The sequence below is a fragment of the Cetorhinus maximus genome, chromosome 14, assembly GCF_964194155.1.
Source record: "Cetorhinus maximus chromosome 14, sCetMax3.hap1.1, whole genome shotgun sequence".
Lineage (NCBI taxonomy): Eukaryota > Metazoa > Chordata > Chondrichthyes > Lamniformes > Cetorhinidae > Cetorhinus > Cetorhinus maximus.
The window spans coordinates 95,163,305-95,181,244 of record NC_135892.1 but is presented as its reverse complement, the minus strand read 5'-3'; the positions used below and the strand labels follow the sequence as shown (position 1 = coordinate 95,181,244).

The window sequence follows — 17,940 nt, the reverse complement described above, 5'->3', positions numbered from 1 at the left end:
AGGAGAAAATTTGTAGGGCTATGGTGAAAGAGCAGTGCACTAGGACTAATCGGATTGTTCTTTCAAATGTGCAGGTACAGGCAAGAAAGGCTAAACAGCCTCATTCTGTGCTGTACTATTCTATGATTCTAATGGCAGGATTTTGCCCTTGGAGGGGGTGCTTGGCAGGGGTGCTCTGAAAGCCAACCACCGCCCGCGATCGGCTCCGCATTGCGATTTCACATGGGTGGGCCAATTAAGGCCCGCCCTTCATGGATCGCGAGCGGCAGCACTGAGCGCTGCCTATGCGGGTGGAGGGAGGAGGGCTTGTGCCTGGTGTGCAGTTCGTGCATGAGCGAGAAAGAGCGCTTGAGTCTCCCTGAGGCACGGAGCTGCCTCAGGGAGGTTGAAGCGCTGTGTAAAAAAATAATTAAGCGAATAAAAATTGAATAAAACATGTCCCCTCATGTGACTCTGGGACATGTTTTTAATCCAAAAATAAAGTTTTATTTAATGTTTATTTGCTTTAGAAACCTCATCCCGCTCGTGGCTGAGGTTTCCTAAAAAATGTAAAGGCCGCTTAGCCTTTTTGCCTGCCCGCCAACTATTAGGTTGGACGGGCAGCATAAATTTGAGTTTAATTAGATTGTTAATGGCCTTAATAGGCTTTTTAGTTATAGGTGGGTGTGCAGCTGACTCCGGCGTGCACCCTCTGAACGAAATATCACAAGGCTGCAAGATGACGTCGGGATGTACACCCGAGGTCATCGCGTGTCATTTTACGCGAGGGCATGCTGGGCGCGTGTCCGCACACCGAGTGTAATATTCTGCCTTAAGTGTAATAGAAATGTTACAAAAAGGTCAGTCTGTGGAAATTTAATGATTCTCTTGTTCAGCTTTTTACTTTGATCTCAACATTTCGATAATCTGAATGAAATTTCAATAACATTAGCCACACTCATCAGCATCTGCGTCACAAGTGCTACCTCAATGATGAGAAGTGGGTGGAAGGAAGCTAAGAGACCTGGTAAACCGAGCTCAATGACATGAGGCCCAAACGATGTTAACTACAGGCCTTCTCCGACATGCTCCCAATCAGTTTCCCACCCAGAGCTGGTGGCTGACCATCAAACAGGAGTGGAACATCTGATAGCAGGAGGGCTCTGTCTGCACCCGAAAGCAAGGGGCCCCTGATAGGGTTGCCAATTGGCTGTTTTGCTAAATGTTTCATCTCATTGCCACCTTCCCTTCCAGCCCACCCTGCCCTCGTCATGCAGCCTTTTTCTCAATCTTTAACAAATGAACAGATGCATTCGTAGAAAATGAAAAGAAATCACAATTTTTTGTCAGCCTTGGCTCAGCTGGTAGCCCTCTCGTTTCTGAGTCAGAACCTTGTGGATTTGAATCCCACTCTCGAGGCTTGAGCAGTAAAATCCAGGCTGACACTCCAGTAGAGTACCAAAGGAGATCCTGTCTTTCAGAAGAAACACTAAACCTAGGCCCAGTCTGCTCCCTCCGTTGGATGTAAAAGATTCCATAGGACTATTCTGAAGAAGAGAAGTAGAGTTATCCCCAGCGTCCTGACCAATATTTATCCCTCATTCAACATCACAAAAACCGATTATCTAGCTATTATCGCATTTCTGTTGGCGAGAGCTTGCTGTGCACAAAATGGCTGCTGTGTTTCCCACACTTACAGCAGTGGCTACATTTGAAAAAAGTACTTCATCGGCTGTAATGCTTTGGGACATTCTGTGATTGTGAAAGGTGCAATATAAACGCAAGTCTTTTTTTTCTTCTTTTTTTTCTCAACAACCATATGACTCTACTCCTGGGTTCACCTGCAGTAGTGCCCAGGTGGCTAAACTTTAATTAACCCTCCAGGAAGGGTTGGCAGCATTATCTTCCCAGCACTTAGATGGATTGTGTCCTGGAGGGTGCCTTGAACACATAACCCCCTGACTCAGAAGCGTAAGTGCCACCAGCTGAGTGGGATTATTTGTACAGCATCCCAACAACCTAAAGGACGAATTTTCCTTTAGCTGCGGAGGTGGGACTGAAGCCATAATTTCCTGTTACTGGCTGGCCTGCCAGCGTGCTGGCATGTTCCATCCTCCAGGCAATTTTGGAACAGGCTGCTTCAGGGATGGGTGGTGGTTTGACATCTACCCACCCACAAGTGGCAGGTCATCATTCAAGCTGATTTAAGTGCCTATGGAGGCCACTCTCCTGTCACTGACTGGAATTTTCCAGTTGTCATAAGGGACTCTCGTTGAGGCCATCACCCAGCCAATGAATGAAGGCAGCCTCCCAGTGATAGACCAGGGGGCCAGCACTCAGTCATTAAAGTTAAGTTCCCCTGCAGTCGTGAGAACCATTGGGGCTCCCCCTCCACATTGACAATCTGGTCACTGTGGCCTCTGAAGATTCTTCAAAGGGAGCCTCCAGCTTGAAGCCCTCCAGCCTTGGGAGTCCACCATCCGACCTTAATTGAATGGTGAACTTGCCATCTGGCCATTAGTTGGCCATCTTCTTGAAAATGTCATTTTCAAGTGTCAGCCACCAACACATTGCAAGATTGGGACCTGGAATTGCCCCCGATGTTGGGGTCCCGACCCCAGAACAAGAATTCAGTCCAAAGTGTTAAAGCAGACGCATTACTGTCTGCAGCCAGTCTTGCAGTCCCCTTGAGTGAAACCACCAGTCTCTGGAAATTTTGCATTGTTGGTTTATGCTCACTATTAACAAGGCTGCAACTGTCTAAATTCATTTTGCTCGCACTCCTTAAAGCGATAGATGAGCAGGTTTTCACCCTGGGCTGGATTTGACATTTTACATTATTTGCATATTTAAGTTTGTTTGCTGCCTCCATTATCTCAGAGGGTGGAACATCCTGTACCATGGGTGCCTCCATACAGGCTATAATAAATGCTTTAAATTCGTACACAGGCAAACAAATGGAAATCATTACCGCCCAGAGGCTGAATGAGAGTAAACCGTGTATGGAAATAGTGTCATGGTAGTTTAAAGAAGCAAGATTTTCAATTAATAATAACTAGACTTATATTGTTCTATCCATCATCTGGACTGAGAAACCCTTTGGCGAATGTATAATTTTAATCTTCATAACACAATGCCACAATTACAAAATCCTGTACAGTTACGTCAGCCTGTCAGATATGCTGCATAAAATGCATGATAATTAAAATCATTTACCTATTGTTTTTGACTCTTTAGTGAATACAGAGCTCAGCCGTTTCCCGTCTGTTTATTCTACTATATGCACACTTTGAATGTGTAGCAGCGGAGCAAAAGTCACCAGTAACATCCTATATTATTTTAATTATGTTTACCCATGTTATCTAATGGATCAGAAAGACCAACATACAGGCCCTGTTCTGATGCCCTGTTCTTGTCAGTTAAGGCGCCAGGCAGTCTCCCTCTGTTTGTTTTGGTGATTCAAGTGAGCATTCAATATCCCATGGCACAGTTTGCAGAAGACTCAGTATCCTTGCCAATATTATTCCCTCAATCAGCACCACCAAAAACAGCTCAAATCATCTTCAACCACATGCATGACATTGTTGATACACTGAGGCTGGTAAATTTGCCCACTCAATAACTGCCACTCAATCTCAAAAGTAAATTCACGATATGAAACACTTCCAAACATCTCAAGATGATATGATGCAATGTAAATGCAAGTCATATTTTAGTTTGCTTATACAAGGGTTCAAGTGTTCAATGATATATAGATCAGTTGTGTTTTATAACCCAGACTATGGTGCATACAGAAAAACAGAGGAGGTCCAGCAAGGCTGCTAAATTACAAATGTAAATCTAATTAAGTTTAAGCTCCCTTCCCCGATCCCTGAAGCTCCATGCCTTTACCCTGTGCATAAAGACTGTCTTTTTCATCAATTAGAGGGAGGGCGGCCACATCAGACACACATGATTACAACAGAGATGGCTGTTTGTTGCACATCAGTGTATTTCAGCAAGAACTCTTTGCTACATGTTGGCACTAAAAATGGCTCTGTGTCATTAGAGTCCTGGGCATGTCACATGTGACTATGGGAGTACTGGAGTAATGGAGGCTGGGATTTTCTGCTCCCATTCGCGGCGAGCATCATGGCGGGCAGGAGTGGGAAATATCGCGAGAAGGCCTAAAATTGGTTTCATGGCGTCGATAAAATCAGCTCTCAATTGTGTGCAGCAGCCACAGCACATCAGGAACATCATTTCAATATATTTGCATCCTATTATAAGGACTCCTTGTCGGAATCATCCCCCCACACTGGATCACCGAGGTACATAAGCGTGCAATTTGAATGATGTGTTTCACAATGGTGCATTAGTGACATGCACCTCGCGACCTGCACTCACTCGTGACTTCGAGGTTCACTCGCCTACCTTGCGTCTCGCAGTGCTCATGGTGATCAGCACCAGACTTCGCAGGCAGCACCACATCGCTTTCAGGGGGCTGTCACAGGCAAGTCTCTACCTACCAGACCAGCGGTAAGGTGGGGGTGGCTTTTAATGTGCTGCAGGGTTGGGGCTGCACTGGGGAAGGAGGGGATCTGGCCTCAGGCACGGGAAGCGGCTGCAGGCTGTACTGGGGGGGTAAGAGTGGGGAAGGTTGCACTCAGACATATGACTGGGGGGAAGGGTGCAGGTGGTTAGCCTCCTCAGCACCAGGATGGGAAGAGGGTATGTTACAGAATGAAATAAGCAACCTGGAGCCAGAATGGGAGGATTGCTGATCGAAGAAGCGCTTCAGTTTACATTGTCCAGCTTGCAAAGACTCTCCTTGTCCCAGTCCAGCGAGGGGAAGGGCATGTCAGTCCAGTGTCAGTTGTGCCCAGCATGTTGTGTGCAGGCGTTGTTGTAACATCATGTGCCTCAGTCCATGGCGTTTCTAGCATCACACTGAGCTGCAGGTGGCACACTCAGTCAGGGGAGTTATCTGGCAAACAACAAATGGGGAAAAGACATTGTCGTGGTATCTGAGAGTGTGTGGGTGGGTATATGTTTAACTGTGCAAGTGTCCTCAAGATGGGGAGGGGTGAGGATCACATGGGGCATAGGCACATCCACCTCAAAATGTTCAGAGGCTAACAAACGGGTATCCAGCACAATCACCTTGGGATCACGGAATCCAAAGGGAGGATTGAGAGATCTTGGGGGGAGGGAAACCTGGATGTTAAGCTCCTCTAGGATGATGGGAGGGGTTTCCACACTCTCACAGGGAAGGTCCAAGCTGGTCTGGTAGTGAGAGCTCAGCACCGCCATCTTCCAACCTGCAGCGATGGCGCAGTACAAAATGAAAATGAGGAGATACTCTGCTGGTGAGGGCTCTGCAGGCCAATTGGAGGGCAAATGCATGCACTGGGGGGACCCATCCAACTGAACTGTGCATTCCCAAATGAGGAGAGAGGCACAGCTGAGACATGTTTTCAATCACAGGGCAGGGAATCAGGAAAGTGAAGCAATGATGTGCATTCATGCGAGGCTAATCCCGCAAAATGGCACTAAGAGATCTTGTTTTAACCCCTTGTTTGCAGTGTGGAAATTCCCCAGACTGATAACGAACTCCAGAGCAATTGGGCAACTGGATAAGATTCAGAAGCATGTTAGAATCGTGGCGCTGGGCGGGTTCACAGAAAAGAAGCCTCAACACCCACCCCCGCCCCCCCCACCCCCGCCACCGCCCCCTCAGATAATCTCATTTCCAGACTAAACATTTACCCTCATACTTATTGCCAAGAATGTGGTATTAGAGTGCAGTGAATGAGGGTCCCAGCACCTGGGCTGAAAGTAGCACATCCAAGCACTTGGCTAAAGCAATGTCATAGCAGTCGTTGGGAGTGGGGGGAGCACCTTGATACGCACCCCGCTCTGGCCATCATTTAAGGGGCGATTAGTTGCCGACACAGGAACAAAGTCCTTGAACCCACATTCACTGACGAATCATTGACAGAAAGATGACTTTTGGAGATTAAAGCTGACTCTTGACTGATTCTCATTGACGCTGCAGAGAGGAGACCATCAGGAAGATGGGGGGCTGGATTTATCGCTTCCTGCATTATCACTTACAGGCTGGAGAGAAGAAGGAGAAGATTATGATAGAGGTGCTAGCTTGTCAAAGGGAGGAGAAAGACCCACAAGAACATGGGCCAGCAGAACCTCCTCTGGACGCAGGGAATGAAGCTCACAGACACACCCTGGGTGTACAGAACTCGCTTGTCTTATCTGCAGATCAGCAAGAACCAGAGTTGCTGACGCCTCCGCAGGTCCACAGACCTCCAGGAATTAGCACCATGGGGACTGGGAGGACATCCACTGCCACTGGCTCTGAAAGTAATGGCCGCACTCAACTTCTGCGCCAGTGGGTCTTTCCATCGAGAGAGTCTATGGAATCTCTCAAGCACCCACACACAAATGCATGCATGAGGTGACAGACACCCTTTTTGCCAAGGCCCACAAGTACGTCAACTTCGACAGAGATCAAACAAGCTGGGACACCAGAGCACAGGGCTTTTCTGAGATTTCCAAATTCCCATAGGTGCAGGGTGTCATCGTCTGCACTCCTGTGGCTAGAAAAGCTCCTCGGCAACAGGCACTCCAACATATAAACAGGAAAGGCTGCCACTCGCTCAATGTACAGCTGGTGTGCGACCATAAGAAACTGATCATGCAGGTTTGCGCCTGATCCCCAGGAAGCGCCTACGACTCAGACATCTTGAGTAGATTGCAGATTCCAGACATCTTTGAGGAACCACACAGGATCCAGGGCTGGGTTCTCGGTGACAAAGGACGTGGCTGATGATGCCCATACGGCGGCCTCAGACTCCTGCAGAGAGAAGGTACAACGAGGGTCATGCTACTACCTGATTGGTAGAGCAGGCCATAGGCATCTTAAAGATGCGATTCCGATGCCTGGTCAGATCTGGCAGAACACTCCAGTGCAGTCCCCAGAGGGTCTCATGGGTCATCGCGGCTTGCTGTGCGCTGCACAACCTGGCGCTGCAAAGGGGGGAGGACTTGCCAGATGCTGACATGGAGGAGCTGCACGTCTCCTCCAATGAGAACATGGAAGAGGATGAGGGCGTTGAGTTCGTGGAAGCTGAAGCTGCAGGGGAAGAGGGCATGGCATAGGCCAGACCAGGCAGGCATGCGTGTGAGGTCCTCATAGCCATCAAATTCCATGAGGAGGATGATGAGTTGCAGTTAGTACCCTATTGAACAAGTGCCCTCCATCATGGGCCAGCATGAGCACCAGTGTTGGTATTCCTCTCATTTCAACCATGCACTTCAGTATGAGAGTGTGTGTCCTTGCTGAGATGAGGTGTTAACTGGAGGAGGGAGTCCCAGCATCAGACGTCAAAAGGTGCTGCCTCTTCAAGCAAATCTCCAGCATCCCAGTCGCAATGGCAGCCTACAAGAGCCAGGAGCTGTTCCACTATCCTCAGTGGGCTTGTAGCTGCATGCCTTCAATCTGACAAAGCTCCTCAAAGAGACCCAGCTCCAAATATGGGACAGCGCATCCTGTGTAACCTCGATGGTGAAACTGACATGCGACAATTGGGCCAAGGCAGCCGAGGACGTTCTAAAGGTGTGCATCCATTCAGAGATACCTCAATCCTCTGTGTCACCTTCTTCTCTATCACATTAACATCCTGCACTCTCAGGTAGAGATGCTGGCCCGCTTTTATCTTCACCTTCCTCTGCATGTGGACCACCTGAAGATGATGACATTCAACCACTTACGTGCCAGACATTAAAATGCCTCCTCTTTAAGATACACATTGTGCCCTCATGGCCAAGGTCATGAGTCATTACTAATAAAGAGCAGACTTCAGCTTCAGTACATCCTCACTCCCATCCCATTGCTCCCCTCAACATTGTCCAAAGCTACAGTGTGCACTCTCAGAGCGTGCTCAAAGGCTCTATTCACTGCCAAATATCACCATTTGCAATTAGCATCACATGTATCGGCCAGTGCTTAGGAGATGGGATGCACAGCGCTCCATCCCAACATTGCGATGAGAGCCTTGTGGCCACAATACAGGTTGAGAAATCATCAAGATTGTAGGTTCGAGCATCAGGGCAATAATGTAGTTGAGAGGGGCAGAGCTTTGGCACCTTGAGGTGCTCCCACATGTTGGTCAGCTTAGCAGATGTGCACTTGGAAAGTCAGCAACACGCTTGGCAGACAGGAGCGCACACGAGCTCTTAGTATGGGCTCATAGCATGAAAACTCTGCCAGATGACAGAGAGCACATGCAATTGCGTGATATATGACCCTTCTCCATGCGTTAACATGTCTTTCCTTGTACACTATGCCTTCACCTTTCAAGAGTGCAGATGAGATAGAACACCTCTGCCACAATCTTATACAGCCAAGAATACAGGTGACATTACTCTGCAAAGCATGTGAACAAGGTTCATTCCACAAGCACACTTAACATTAAGGACGAGGCATCACTGATGTCGAGAATGATCTGGAAAAAGGCCAAATACTGCGGCAAAATGAAAGCACACTATATAGACGAGAGGCCCATGATAGCGACATCTGTGATAAGCTGGGGGGGGGACCATGGTATCACACCTGATTAACAGCAACACAGCTCATCATAAAAAGGAGGCATACACAAGAGATGTGAAACGGGTGCAATTCTATTTATATTTGTAAACATTATATGCATGTTGTGAAACACCTGAGCCACCGCTGTGCTCTTAAATTGTTTTAACTTTCCTAACCTTACAGCTACATCTTGGTGCTTCCCCGACATCTGCAGTGGAGGCAGAGGCACTGGATGGCCCCAGCCTGCTTTCAGTGTCCTGCTGCGGGGCAGTTGCACCCTCCTCAGCCTGTGGAGCTGGAGGTGACGGGCTCATAGGAAGAGGAGATTGGGATCGGCCAAACAGTCCCGGAGTCACCTGGGTGGATGACCCCAGGGTGTTGAGCTGCTGGTCATTATCTCTATGGGTGCCCGAGGGCTCCTGGCTGGCTCCTGGAGAAGAAGGGGAAGCTGGAGTGAGATCTAGATGCCCCGCGCAACCCCCATGTAGCCAATGATGGATGCCACCAGTGACTACAGTAATGGTATGCAGCTCCTGCACAGGTGCGGGACCAATGTTCTGGACCAAGGTCTCCATGGCAGATGCCATCCTATCAGTGCTGGCCTCTGTGCATTGGCATGCTGGCACTATCACCTTAGACTGAACGCAGATGGATTCCTCCATCGCCTGTTGCAATCTGAGGAATGTAGCTGACATCCCTTCCTGATATTCCCGTGATTGTCGCCACCGCTCCACCAACTGATTTAGGACCGAGCCCTGAGGCTCATCATCTGAGTCAGACTCCACAGATCCCTGACATTGAACAGTCCTCCGAGTGCCGCTGACTTCGGATGTCCCTGCCTCTGCCTGCTGTGGACCAGATTGTGTGCTGTGCTCACTAGATTGTGATCCTGAGGCTGTTCTAGAACTAGGTCCCACCGAGGTGTGTGTCTCTGTGATGCTGGAGGCTGAGCACTGTGATGAGTCTTCTTTGATGCTCTGCTCTGGTCCCTCACTGAGGTGTTGTCGGGGTTGGAGCTGAGGGCCTGGCTTGTGGATGCCCCTGGGTGCTTTCCAGAGATGCCTATGAAAGAAAGGAGGGGTAATTGTTGGCATGGTTGGCAACTCTAAAACAGGACAATGCACTTACAGTATGGTTGCCTGAAGGACGGGGTGGAGCAGAATCCTCACTTGGGGATGCACCACCAAACCGTCAACATAGGCATGATCCACATCCTCTCCGGCCAGCTCGATGGCTCGATTCTCGTAGGGAGTGAGGACCTCGATTTTGGCCACTCCACCTCTGTTCTGAGACCTCTCCCTTCGATTGTGTACAAGCTTGACCTACATAAAGATATACGGAGAATGTGAGCAGGACACATGCCAGGGCAGATGATAAGGATGCCTGCCATGTGTGGGTGATGAGTGTAGCCATAATGGGATGCGGATGCGAACTTCAGAGGATGTGAGGGCAGATGGTCATGTGAAGGAAAACAGAAAATGCTGGAAAAACTCAGCAAGTCTGACAGCATCCGTGGAGAGAGAAACAGAGTTGATGTTTCGAGTCTGCATGACCCTTTTTCAGACTGATGAACAGTCATACGGACTTGAAACGTCAACTCTGTTTCTCTCTCCACAGATGCTGTTAGACCTGCTGAGTTTTTCCAGCATTTTCTGTTTTTGTTTCAGATTTCCATCGTCCACGATATTTTGCTTTTATCTTATGGTTATGTGAGGGTGTGCGCGAGAGAATGAGTGGTGATGTCCCTTGAGCTGGCAGCGTGTGAGACGCCAGTGAATGTGTGATGGGCGGGTGAGTGAGTGAGTTGAGGGTGATGAGATGGCTGGCTGACTTACCCTGGTGGCACAGGATAGATTATTCATTCTCTTTCTGCACTCGATGGCTGTGCTGTGTTGGCACTGACCACTGCAGCCACCGCCTCCCAGGCCGGAGTGGCGAGGTTGGTGGACCTCCTCTGGGGTAGAGAACATCATGGCGGGCTTCGACTGCGCCCAGCAGGTGTACCAGTGAGGCATCACTGAATTTGGGGCCATCTCTCTCATCTGTGGCAGTCCTGGGCTGCAGACATTGACAAGGCTCTGCACGGGTGCCATTTAAATATGGCGCCCGGAGTGAGGAAACTGTGAGCTCATGGCAGGCCAGGTGAATCAGAGGCTGCCTGCCCGCGATCTGGTGTGTTTCCCTGTGTGTGCATAATTAATATGGTGGGAAACAGACAATATGGCGCGAAAACCCGCCATTGCGACCGGTGGGCAGAACGCTGGTTTTGCACATCCACTGCTGCACTTGGTGCAATGAGGGGAAAATCCTGCCCAGAGGCCAGAATTTTGGAAGGCCAACATTACTGATTGGCCATTACAGAATGCAGCCAGCATTTTCTGTTCTAGGGAGAGCACTAAGTGTCACTGGACAGGGATTTAATTTTTTTTTGTTCGTGGGATTTGGACTTCGCGGCAAGGCCAACATTTGTTGCCGATCCTTAATCGTCCTTGAGAAGGTGGTGGTGAAGCCCCCTTCATGAACCACTGTAGTCCGTGTAATATAGGTACACCTACAGTGCTGTTAGGAAGAGAGTTCCAGGATTTTGACCCAGCGACAGCGAAGGAATGTTGATATCGTTCCAAGTCAGGATGGTGAGTGGCTTAAAGGAGAATTTCCAGGTGATATTGTTCCGATGCATCTGCTGCCCTTGTGCTTCTAAATGGTAGAGGTCGCAGGTTTGGAAGGTGCTGTCGAAGGAGCCTTGGTGAGTTGCTGCAGTGCATCTTGTAGATGGTACACGCTGCTGCTACTGTGCGTTGGTGGCGGAGGCAGTGAATGTTTAAGCTGGTGAATGGGGTGCGATCAAGCGGGCTGCTTTTCCCTGCATGGTGTCAAGCTTTTTGAATGCTGTTGGAGCTGCACTCATCCAGGTAAGTGGAGAGTATTCCATCACACTCCTAACCTGTGCCTTGTAGATTGTGGACAGACTTTGGGGAGTCATAAGATGAACTACTCCCACATAATTCCCATCCTCTGACCTGCTCTTGTAGTCCCAGTGTTTATATGGCTGATCAGTTAAGTTTCTGGTCAATGGTAACCCCCAGGATGTTGATGACGGTGGTGCCATTGAATATCGGGAGAGATGGTCAGATTCTCACTTATTGGAAATGGTCATTGCCTGACATTTGTGTGGCACAAATGTAATTTGTTGTTTATTTTTTGAATTAGGGTCTCACCTTCAGCACTTGTTCCTTTAATTTATTTTTGGGGTCTTTATGAGCCTTATACATATAATCTCAGTGCCCCTTCATGTTGGTTGGTTACATTGAGGAGCAGTGCAGTTAGATGCATTGCAGTTCTCAGGCCTCAGGCCTCCACATCCAATAATCTAGTGGGAAGCCTACCATTATATTATTGGCCTCCATTATTTTGGTGAAAGAGTTTTAGTCAATACTTTTGAAAGAAGATTCTAGTCTTGTAGTGATGCCCATAATATGGAAGAACCTTGATTCCAGGCAAACTGAAAGACAATAAACATGAGTTGACGCAAAGTCATTCTGAATAGTCAGGATGTCAAGAGAATCCTACCTGAAGGCATTTGTTAACAAATACACTAAGTGTTAAACTGGATATTTTTGGTGTCATGGACATTGAAAGCAATGTGAGAAGAAGCCTGGGAGTCATATCTGTCAAAAGTCATCTTAGACAAGCAGTGTGATGATTCATAAATCCAGCACTCAGACCATTTGTGTTTTGTTTGGCTCGTATGTTTAAAAATAAATTATTAAATTACTGCACTCGTGGACAAAATGCAAGGCCATTTTTCAACCCCTGTATATTTGTGCCCTCCCATCATGCCAAGAAGTGAATATCCAGCTTCTGTCTTTGGTTAGAGCTACAGTTAATTCTACTTTCATTTTGTAAACTCAAAGAAAACAGTCTTTCTTGAACATCCAGGATAAGGGAGGAATCCAATTCATGCTGCCTTATGGTGGCGAGCTCTGATTTATTGCTACTCTGCACTCTACACCTGACCATCTAGGAGATCTGTCCAATTTGCTGCCTGTTCATTTTGTTCAACCATCACGCTCACTGGTATTTAGTTAAAATAGTTATGTGGGGTTGAGTATTCAACTTATAGTAAGGAATAGGTATCTATAGTCAAGGGGGTCATTTCTAATGACTTTGCATTGGTGGTGGATTGGAATGGCATTGAGTCCAATAACATAAAGGCTGATCAGTTCTTTATTTGCTTTTAAATTTAATTCAAATTCTCAAATTTCCATGTTAGGACTTAGACTTACATTTCACTCATGGTTAAAGAAAACAAAAGGTTAATTTTTCAGATGACCCTTTTTTTAGAACACCAAGGGTTATAAGACTGGAGACAATTTTGCAGTCAATGCCAAACATGTCCACAGACTTTTTTGGGAGGATTTTGCATTGGTAACTACAGTGATTAGAAACCCATTTTGGTGCAGCATCCTGTACAGGGGATCTGGAAGCTGTGTGACTAGGGCAGGCAACAAAGTATCCGCTTACCCAATCAGATCGAAAAATCATTACTGAACTATGCAGGATCTGAAATGGGAAATATAAGACTGAACAATTAATTCAATGCCAAATCAGGACATAAACTGTAATAGAGAGGGAAAGAAAGATGTGATTAAAAGAGAGAGAGAGATAAAAGGAAGAGAAAGAAAAAGAAAGATGTTTGTTAATTTTGTCAAATCTCCAACAATTATGCAGAGCTGAAGGAATGAGACTTCACATTTGTAAAAGTTAATTTTCAGTGCAAGACAGTTTATTTAGCACTAATCAAGGCTTATTACGCCATTAAAACGTTGCTTACACATGAATGTACGAGTGCTAACATTTTCTGGCACATTTAGGGGATATGTATCAGAAAGTACAGCAACTTTGCACCGTTCCATGTATTTCAATGCTGAGTGTCTCAACAAGATGCCATATAACACAGCTTCAAGAGGAGCAAGACAAATTGGACAGCAACTGCCTGATTTTTGTGTTATACTGTGCAGATGTGATCTCTGGAAGATGTTGTCCAATTTACACTTTAATAACAGCGAGTGCTATAGCTTCACTGTTACTCCCACGGCAAAATCTGACCCAATAACTTCATTCCTCCTTCCACAGGCGTTGCCTGGCCTACTGTTTCCAGCATTTTCTGTTTTTACTACCATAAAAATTTTGTTTACTGTTAAGTGGGCAGCCCAGCTTTGGCCTGTTCAAGTCCCAATTCTAAACAATTCAGTATAACAATTGGTACATTGATTTAGTATTCTAAATATAAAGGCATCACGAACTCAATATTGAGGTAAGTGCACAATAAAGTACTCCAACAGGCTTGTCAGCTATGAATGCTGATGCATTATAAAAAACACACTGGCTAGCACAATTAAATAGATAGTGGTTTTTCACTTCTGAGAGCTGGGATAAAAGCTTTGCTGATTATACAGAGCTTTTGTGTAGGGAGATTGGGCAGTCTCAGCCCCATTCATTGTGGACATAGATCTACAGCACAAAATTGGTTTTGGGGAGATGGTGGTGTAGTGATAATGTCACTGGACTAGTAATTCAGAGGCCCAGGTTAACACTTTGGAAACATGGGTTCAAATCCCACTATGGCAGCTGGTAGAATTTAAATTCAATTAATAAAAATCTGGGGCAGAATTTTGCCCTCGTCGGGCAGGCTGAGGGGTGGGACAGGCGAGGGTGGTCGGGAAGACGACTGTTGCCCTCAATCAGGGCTGGAGCGCGATTTCACGCTGGCGGGCCAATTAAGGGCCGGCCGGCCGGCATGAAACGCGAGCTGCAGCATTCAGCACTGCCTGTGCGGTGGGGGTGGGGAGGAGGGCGAGAGCAAACTTCACGCGTGCATACATGTGCGCGCTTGAAAATCTCCCTGAAGCTCAGAGCTCCTACCCAAAATCCACAAACAGGACTGTCCCGGCAGACCGATCGTGTCAGCCTGTTCCTGCCCCACGGAACTCATTTCTCGTTATCTTGACTCCCTTCTCTCTCCCCTTGTCCAGTCCCTTCCCACCTACATCCGTGATTCCTCTGACACCTTACGCCACATCAACAATTTCCAGTTCCCTGGCCCCAACCGCTTCCACTTCACCATGGACATTCAATCCCTCTACACCTCCATCCCCCACCAGGATGGTCTGAGGGCCCTTAGCTTCTTCCTCGAACAGAGGCCCAAACAATCCCCATCCACCACTACTCTCCTCCGTCTGGCTGAACTTGTTCTCACACTGAACAATTTCTCCTTTAACTCCTCTCACTTCCTCCAAATAAAAGGTGTGGCTATGGGTACCCGCATGGGCCCCAGTTATGCCTGTCTCTTTATGGGGTATGTGGAACATTCCTTGTTCCAGTCCTACTCCGGCCCCCCTCCCACAACTCTTTCTCCGGTACATCGATGATTACTTCGGTGCTGCTTCATGCTCTCGTCGGGACCTGGAAAAATTTATTAATTTTGCTTCCAATCTCCACCCCTCCATCATTTTCACATGGTCCATCTCTGACACTTCCCTTCCCTTCCTTGACCTCTCTGTCTCAATTTCTGATGATAGACTGTCCACCAATATCCATTACAAGCCTACCGACTCCCACAGCTACCTCGACTACAGCTCCTCACACCCCGCTTCCTGTAAGGACTCCATCCCATTCTTTCAGTTCCTTCGCCTCCGTCGCATCTGTTCTGATGACGCTACCTTCAAAAACAGCTCCTCTGATATGTCCTCCTTCTTCCTTAACCGAGGTTTTCCACCCACGGTCGTTGACAGGGCCCTCAACCGTGTCCGGCCCATCTCCCGCGCATCCGCCCTCACGCCTTCTCCTCCCTCCCAGAAACATGATAGGGTCCCCCTTGTCCTCACTTATCACCCCACCAGCCTCCGCATTCAAAGGATCATCCTCCGCCATTTCCGCCAACTCCAACATGATGCCACCACCAAACACATCTTCCCTTCACCCCCCCTGGTGGCATTCCATAGGGATCGTTCCCTCCGGGACACCCTGGTCCACTCCTCCATCACGCCCTACTCCTCAACCCCCACCTATGGCACCTCCCCATGCCCACGCAGAAGATGCAACACCTGCCCCTTCACTTCCTCTCTCCTCAACGTCCAAGGGCCCAGACACTCCTTTCAAGTGAAGCAGCATTTCACTTGCATTTCCCCCAACTTAGTCTACTGCATTCGTAGCTCCCAATGCGGTCTCCTCTACATTGGAGAGACCAAATGCAAACTGGGCGACCGCTTTGCAGAACACCTGCGGTCAGTCCGCAAGAAAGACCCAAACCTCCCTGTCGCTTGCCATTTTAACACTCCATCCTGCTCTCTTGCCCACATGTCTGTCCTTGGCTTGCTGCATTGTTCCAGTGAAGCCCAGCGCAAACTGGAGGAACAGCACCTCATCTTCCGACTAGGCACTTCACAGCCTTCCGGGCTGAATATTGAATTCAACAACTTTTGATCTTAAACTCCCCCTCCCGCCATCCTCACCCCATTTCTTCCCCCTCCCTTTTGTTTTTTTTTCAATAATTTATATAGATTTTTCTTTTCCCACCTATTTCCATTATTTTTAAATTTACAACTAATACCTTGTCAGTCTTTCCACCCCACCCCCACTAGAGCTGTACCTTGAGTGTCCTGCCATCCATTCTTAATTAGCACTTTTCTTAGATAATATCACCACCTTCAACACCTTTTTGATCCTTTTGTCTGTGACATCTTTTGATTATCTGCTCCTATCACTGCTTGCTTGTCCCTACAACCACCCCACCCTCAACTTCTCTCCCCCCGCCCCCCCCCCCCACCTTAAGCCAGCTTATATTTCACCCCTCTCCTAACTATACTTCAGTTCTGTTGAAGGGTCATGTGGACTCGAAACGTCGACTCTTTTCTTCTCCACCGATGCTGCCAGACCTGCTGAGTTTTTCCAGGTAATTCTGTTTTTGTTTTGGATTTCCAGCATCCGCAGTAGCTTTTTGTTTTTACCCCTCATATGACCCTGTCCTATAAGCAGGGACGTGTTATAAGTGAAATTTTAAAAGTTTTATTTTATTTTTATTTGTTGTTGAAACCCTCATCCACAGGCGGGATGAGGTTTCCAAAAAAATGCAAAGACCACTTGGCCATTCCGCTTGCCTGCCAACCATAAATGCTATGGATCTCTCATTAATTCCCCCCAGATGTTTGTTACACTGTGAGCCAACCAGTCTCACTGAATTCCGTCTTTCACGTGAGGGTTTCCAATCTCCACTCTCCAAGAACTCACCTTGGAATCTTCTCCCAAACCGATGCTTTCTCTCAGACACCTTCTGCAAAGGTTCACCTCCAGGGTTTCAAAGTCTCCTTCCAATGTTCCTCTCCCCTGGGTCACCATATGCATTCAAGCTTTCCTCCACACACTCTCACTGACTCAGGCATTAACAGTACACCACTGCTTCATATGCCCATAGCAAAGAGTTACAGACCTTCAGTTGTCGCTTTGGACCTTCTGACTTCTCAAGCCTTTATGTCTTTAAGCTTGAGGCTTGGAGCCTTTCTCCGCCCCTCACCCTTAACTTCACTTAACAATACCTTTTCCAGGTTCCTGTCCTTCCTTTGACTAGAAGGTCTGCCTGGGACCTTCCACACTTCCACACCCCTGGATTTTTGGGTCTTTTCTTTAGCTTGGGACTGACTATCTGTCCCCTTTGCTCCAGTCTCTCCTGGCAGCTGCTTTCAAAGCCAACTAAACTCAAACAGCTTCCAAATCAAACTGGTGTTTCTAGTTTCTTCTGTGTGTGTGTCTGTGGGAGGGACCTGCCTCTCTGGACCCCAGTTGCTAGGCAACAGCCCAGTTTCTCTACTTTTGTTTGTTTAACCTAGCTGCAACAGTTGTAAAACTCTCATTAGAAATGTAGGCACCTTTTAAAGTTAAATTAAAACTCAATTTGACCCTTTCTTATCACACAGATACAGAAATAAAAATCAAACTTAAATTTCAAAGCTAAAACTTATTCCTAACACCCAACAAATACAAATATAACTTACTTAAACTATCTCTATTTCCTGACAGGCAATTGGGGATGGGCAACAAATGTTGGCTTTGCAAGTGACACCCACATCCCATCAAAGAATAAAGAAACAAAAGTTAGCCTGAATATGATTCTCATGGAAAAAAATACATTCAGGTAGAAGGCTTGCATCTGGCTGGACTGCACATAACTTCAGTGTGCTCAATGCTGATACAGAATACCTGAATTGGAAATGACCCCTTCCCCCTGGACTATTGTCCCTCAGTTTGATGAGCATTAAAACTAATGGTTTTAAGTAAATGTCATTCCTGCTTTGCAGAAAGAGGCTAACTAGCGCAGT

The 17,940-nt window shown here is 47.3% G+C and overlaps 1 protein-coding gene across 6 annotated transcripts in view; it reads left to right on the top strand.

Moving 5' to 3' along the window:
- The window catches only part of chrm3b (cholinergic receptor, muscarinic 3b), a 1,038,143-nt gene that overhangs the window by 926,613 nt on the left and 93,590 nt on the right, over nt 1–17,940 (top strand). The gene's annotated exons all lie outside the window — the stretch shown is intronic.